Raw genomic sequence first — 7107 nt, 5'->3', positions numbered from 1 at the left:
TGAAGGCTTGGGTGTGAGATCAAGCCAAGGGTTTCAAGAGCCATATTTACAGTAAAGTATACATGGACGTCCCAAGAAGATGAGGGAGGCAATTTCTTATTTCTTCTGATTGAAAAACGGTTTGTTCTTAATGACATCACCAGACGAATAAAACATGTACTGGAAATGTTTCAGATATTTTTCGATTTGAAATAAACTTGACCTAAAGAGAGAAAAATCTAAATAATGAGAATAGATTAAAAAATTCGAGTTATTGAGACTAATTTCAAATAAAGATATTCGAAGTGGCGGAAAACTAATTAAATTCGAGGAAATAATTGAATGACGATAAATTTCGATTTAGAAAAATACAATAATGCTACCAAAGTGACACCATTCGGCTTTCGTATGCGGATCTTTGACGTTCACCATTTTCGTGAAACCCAAGAGCACTGATAGGGTGCTGCCAAACCTGGAAACATAATCGGGGAGAACTGGAATTCAAACCCAGGATTATAGGTAAATAACGTCCCCAAGAGACGCAACTCTGCACAGCGAATTGCAGCGCCTTAGACGACGAACTCAGACCGAGGTGAAGTGCCAATACTGTCGGATCATCCGAAACTGTGTCTGTAAGTAAGTGTGTGTGAGTAAATTAAATTTACCGACGCTTTCAGGACTATTCGTGTGATGTCACGTTGGCGGACCCATATTGCACGAACATTAATGTAGGCAATCAAACTCGGGCATTTGGGGAGACAAGCCAAAAATATGTGTACAACATAGAGTGTTCTCAGATGAGGGAGTGACAAGTCAACGATACGTGTGACACAAGGTTCTCTGGGAGCCTGACAATATTCTACATGTTCTGTTGGTGCTAGTATCTATGTTAGTGTACACTCTTCAAAAACAGAAACGCAGAGGTAGTATGTAGTTCAATTAACCTGACTACACAAAAGATCCAGTATATAAATTGGATATATGTAATTGGAAAATGTTGGTGTCCTGATATTCGACAATGCACTATAGGCCTTTGGCCTCATGAGTACCATGAATAAAGATTGATTGATTGATTGATATTCGACAAACGGTGCGTCAAAATGCAGCCATTGTCGATTTGCAATGTCTTAAACGGCATTGTTTTCACACTTGTTAAAAAATGTCATGGAGGAAAGGAAAATGCATGTGCAAGTTATGGCATTCGTAACTCGTGGTAGTGGCTTATTATAAAAAGGAAAGCAGAAGCCAATAATTTGTCATTCATATGTCAACATTTTCAAGTTCGAAAATCCGAGACTCACTGCTGCCGATCGGAAGATCGCCATAGGACGTATCCTGAGAGGGGAATCGTAGTCTTCTGTTGCCCGCCACTTCAACGTCCACCACAGCACCATTTGCCGCCTTTGTGTCCGGTACACACAGTTCAATTCCACTGCGGACCGTCCGAGAACCGGCCGACCAAGAGTTACCACCCCTGCACAGGATCGCTACATTCGACTGTACGTCATCGCAATGCCACAGCTACGGAGACTCATCCCTGGTTTCAGGAGGATATCGGACCAGACAGTCAGGAACCATCTTCGCGAGGCTGGAATCCGATTGTTTTGCAACAGATCAATCGACAGCGACGCTTGCGTTTGTGCCATACCTTACAGCCTTGGAATTTGAGAAACTGGAGACGAGTGTGGTTTAGCGATGAATCACGATTTCTTCTTCACCGGCGAGATGGAAAACGTCGTCACGGTAGACTACCTTCATAATGCCAACATCAATAACTTGTCTTGGCTGGCAAGATCTCCAGATCTCAACCCAATCAAACACCTCTGGTATGAACTCGATCGACGTGTACGTCAACGTCAGGACACGCCGCAGTCACTCTCACAACTGGCCAACGCGTTACAATCAGAATGCCGAGGAGATGCAGACCCGTGATTGCTGCCAGGGGCGTTCACACGAGATACTGAGTTCAGCGCCACCTCGTGGCCTTATGTGACATGACAATGAACAGTTTTCAATGAATTTGTACAACAACGGGTGACTATCGAGCTCCAAAATGTCATATTTCTATCTATGATATTAAATTAAATATATCGACTTTATTAGGTACAATAAATTTACTAAAGCTCTACATGTGCGTTTCTTTTTTTGAAGAGTGTATGTCCAGTATCCTAAATATACACGCATTACAAGTCAAAATTGTAATTAAGGTGTCCTGTAGCATAGTATTTGCAGTACGCCATTTCTATGCATCCATGTATCACATCATACTATTGGTCAAAGTATTCAAGTATTCTAGTATGTATCCGCGTATTACAGTATCCAAATATATAAGATAGCTATGCGATAAATCACAAAGAACAATGGAGAACGAGGCGTGGTTATTTGGCGATAAAACATTGTTTTTTAATGACGTGATTTCTGCTGTCTCTGTGGTTCACTCCCCTCTGTCACAGGTGGAGCGTCTGTGGATAGTCGCAAAGATCAATGAGTGAGTGAGTGAGTGAGTACGGTTTTACGCCGCTTTTAGCAATATTCCAGCAATATAACGGCGGGGGACACCAGAAATGGGCTTCACACATTGTACCCATGTCGGGAATCCAACCCGGGTCTTCGGCGTGACGAGCTAACGCATTCACCACTAGGCTACCCGACCGCCCCTCAAAGATCAATGGAGAACTAAGCGCATTTTTTAAATTGGAATATGCGTTCGCAACTTGATGACGTTATATATTGGACGTCATTATTTTTTAGAGTGAAGTGTCAAGTGAGTTGTTCCCCATAGATGTAGCTGGGCAAGGAAGAAAAAGGCGATGGCCGAACGATCGCACACCAAAGAGTGACAGATATGACAATCGGTATTGGGAGAAAAGGGTCAGGTAATCGACGCGAGGATTGTGAGAATATGCGGGAAATACCAGTCTGTGCATGAAATGGACTTGTCCGACATTGCCGAGGTGAGACTCTATTGAGGGAGTTATCATTACTTGAATACGGGTAAAACGTTTTAAAGCGTGTACGTTTTATCATCATCCTTAAGAGGCTGTACATAATGTTTATATCTCATGTAAGAAACTAACGACTCGTGGTCGTTGTTTATGTGTAGGATAAAACACATGGTTTTTTTTCAACATTTAAAACACGAATCCAAGGGATAAAACAGAAGGGCGCCATTCCCCAGGTTTTATCCCGATAATCAGGGTTTTAAATGTCATAAAACCCGAGGGTAAGTGATTTATCTAACTTATAAACAGAAAAAAGAAACTTAAAACAATATTTATCAACATTGTTTCATGCTCAAACATACTTTCCATGAACTTAACGAAACAGGTGTCAAATATCTCTTGCTGGCGTGCTGAGTACTTGAAAAAGACATTGAAAAATTCTTTGTTATTTACCGTAAAAGGCGACTATGCTTGTCGTAAGAGGCGACTAACGGGATCGGATGGTCAGGCTCACTGACTTTGTTGATGCATGTCATCGATCCCAATTGCGTGGGTCGATGCTCATGATATCAATCACTGGATTGTCTGGTCCCGATTATTTACAGACCGTCGTCATATAGCTGGAATATTGCTGAGTGCGGCGTAAAACAACAAACCAACAAAAATTGTTATTTATCAGCGCGTCTCTAGATTAGTGGTCCACTCACTGGGCTACAATACGAAGGTTGCATGTTCGATCCACGGGAATATAAAGAAAACATTTGTCATTTGATATTACATTTCATTACATTGTATTCATATGCAAACACATTTCTTGTATGAAACAATCATATGTTACAATGTAAACGGAAGTTGTACTTATAAAAACCTAGGGATGTTATATACAATCCAGGGATATTCAAATATCTTTGTTTATGAGTCTTAACTCCGCTGGACTAAATAGGATGACGTCACTGGAGGTTTATAACGAGCAATAAAACACTGCAGAGATAATAAACAAAAAACAACTCCCACTCGTCGTTTATTTCCTGAATAAGGCTAAAAGACCAGTATCCCCTCCTCCCAGTATCACAATCGTCGTGTTATCAGGTATTACGGACAACAGACAGATGTCGCCACGTTTAGAGTTCACTCCAGGGCGTTGTTCACAACACCACACTGCAGCTACATGTACGACGACCTCGCCAGATGGCACCCTGGATCACCCCGTACCTTAATCGTGAAGATTCTGCAACAGATCTGTGAATGTGAACCTGGAGATTGTCAGGCGCCTCATGTCGTCCAGGCAACTTTTAGAAGTCTCCGTAGCGGTGGTAAAATCTCCTGTTGCTGCCATGTTTAGTGAGTGAAGCACGCGCTATTCGCCGCATTCTGCAGGATATTGCAGCATGCCTCAGTGTCTCACTGGTTGTCTCAGTGTCTCACTGTGTGTCTTGCTGTCTCATTGTGTGTCTCAGTGTATCACTGTGTGTCTCAGTGTCTCACTGTGTGTCTCAGTGTCTCACTGTGTGTCTCAGTATCTCACTGGTTGTCTCAGTGTCTCACTATATGTCTCAGTGTCTCACTGTGTGTCTTGCTGTCTCACTGTGTGTCTCAGTGTATCACTGTGTGTCTCGGAGTTTAGTATCTCACTGTGTATACCAGTGTCTCAGAGTCTCACTGTGCGTCTCAGAGTCTCACTGTGTCTTCGTGTCTCACTGCCTGTCTCAGTGTGCGTCTCACTGTATGTCTCATTGTATCACTGTCTGTTTCATTGTCTCACTGTGTGTCTCAGTGTCTCACTTTGTGTCCCTGTGTCTCACTCTATAGCTCACTGTCTCACTGTGTGTCTCCGTGTGTGTCTCCATGTCTCAATATGTGTCTAATACTGTGTATATCGGTGTCACAGGGTCTCAAAGTGCGTCTCAGAGTCCCACTGTGTCTCAGTGTCCCACTACCTGTCTCAATGTGTGTCACACAGTATGCCTCTCTGTATGTATCACTGTGTGTCTCGTTGTTTCACTGTATGTCTCAGTGTCTCACTATGTGTCTAAGTGTCTCACTGTGTGGCTCAGTGTCTCACTGTGTGGCTTAGTGTCTCACTGTGTGGCTCAGTGTCTCACTGTGTGTCTCAGTGTCTCACTGTGTGTCTCAGTGTCTCACTGTGTGTCTCAGTGTCTCACTGTGTGTCTCAGTTCATCACCGTGTGTCTGAGTGTATTACTATGTGTGTCAGTGTATCGCTGTGTGTCTTGTTGTCTCAATGTGTGTCTCTTTGTCTCACTGTGTATCTCAGTGTATCACCGTGTGTCTTGTCTCATTGTGTATCTACGTGTCTCATTGTGTGTCTACGTGTCACATAGTGTGTCTATGTGTCACTGTGTGTCAACGCGCTACAATGTTCCTATCTCGGTGTCTCACTGTGTGTCTCAGTGTCTCATTGTGTGTCTTAGTGTCTCACTGTATGTCTCAGTGTCTCACTGTCTGTCTCAGTGTCTCACTGTCTGTCTCAGTGTCTCATTGTGTGTCTCAGTGTCTCACTGTATGTTTCAGTGTCTCACTGTATGTTTCAGTGTCTCATTGTGTGTCTCAGTGTCTCACTGTATGTCTCAGTGTCTCACTGTATGTCTCAGTGTCTCACTGTGTGTCTCAGTGTCTCATTGTGTGTCTCAGTGTCTCACTGTATGTCTCAGTGTCTCACTGTATGTTTCAGTGTCTCATTGTGTGTCTTAGTGTCTCATTGTGTGTCTCAGTGTCTCACTGTTTGTCTAAGTGCCTCACTGTGTGTCTTAGTGTTGCATTGTGTGCCTCAGTGTCTCATTGTGTGTCTTAGTGACTCATTGTGTGTCTCAGTGTCTCATTGTGTGTCTCAGTGTCTCACTGTATGTCTCAGTGCTTCACTGTGTGTCTCTGTGATAGCGGGATGGCAAGGCAATACGACTGCTATGCAGTCTATTCCCATGTTGAAGATTGTCCAGTGAGTAAATAGCCACCAAGTGCTCGCCCATTAGGTGGCAAAGTGGGTCTCGTCATTAGATTACCCAGGTTCCACTTGAGTGTCTGTTCCTAAACTCCACAGGCCCATGCCTGTCCTACCTGCATCTGCTCTGATTGTATAAACACATGCGGTACCATATACTGTCTGTGATACATGCACCCGGCGCAGCTCTCTCAGCCCAGGCGTGAACACACCGCTAAGTGGGTTTTTACAAGGGGGTGAGATTTGTTTATAACTCTGTCATCTTTTTAACACATCAGACCCCTGGTGTTTTTAACCATCACGTCTCTGCCTTGTTGAGTTACACTGCAAACAAGGGTGAACTCATGCCAGTGTAAGACACGTAGACCGGCAGGCAGACAGACGGGTAGACAGGTAGACAAAAAGGTAGACAGGCAGGTAGACAGGTAGACAAAAGGTAGACAGGCAGATGGATAGGCAGGTAGACCGACAGGTAGACAGACGGGTAGACAGGTAGACAAAAAGGTAGACAGGCAGGTAGACAGACGGGTAGACAGGTAGACAAAAGGTAGACAGGCAGGTAGACAGACGGGTAGACAGGTGGACAAAAGGTAGACAGGCAGGTGGATAGGCAGGTAGACCGGCAGGTAGACAGATGGGTAGACAGGTAGACAAAAAGGTAGACAGGCAGATGGATAGGCAGGTAGACAAAAGGTAGACAGGCAGGTAGACAGACGGGTAGACAAAAAGGTTGACAGGCAGGTGGATAGGCGCGTAGACAAAAGGTAGACAGACCGGTAGACCAGCGGGTAGATAGCAACCACCAGTAGCCACGTAGCAGCCACCAGAGGCCTCGACCTGGTTGAGTATGTATTCCAGCATGCATGTGTAAGATGGCGAACACTGTCAGCATCCGAGGATATCGTATAGGATGTGTGCTCCGTGTGTTTACCTCTCAAGAGAACTTCAAAGTCTGCAGTCGTGAAGTGCACATTAGGAAAAAGCGATAAGAAATAGAAGTTTGGAGAACTTGACAGAAGCTAGTTCCTTCGCGATGTTGAGTAAACATTTCATTGGATGTACAGATAAACTGTCAACAAACCAGACTCTGGATTTCTCCAAAACAGAGAATTTCAAGCATATCTTTCACAACATTTACATCACTGATCTACTCGTACAACAGTCAGTGAAAAGAAAACTAAAAGAACGGGCGACTTATGGCCACAGCAGGGACACGTAATGATATCTA

The sequence above is a fragment of the Haliotis rufescens genome, unplaced genomic scaffold (assembly GCF_023055435.1).
Source record: "Haliotis rufescens isolate VD_foot unplaced genomic scaffold, xgHalRufe1.0.p SCAF_6, whole genome shotgun sequence".
NCBI lineage: Eukaryota > Metazoa > Mollusca > Gastropoda > Lepetellida > Haliotidae > Haliotis > Haliotis rufescens.
The sequence above is the reverse complement of the archived record's forward strand: the minus strand, read 5'-3'. Positions refer to the sequence as shown.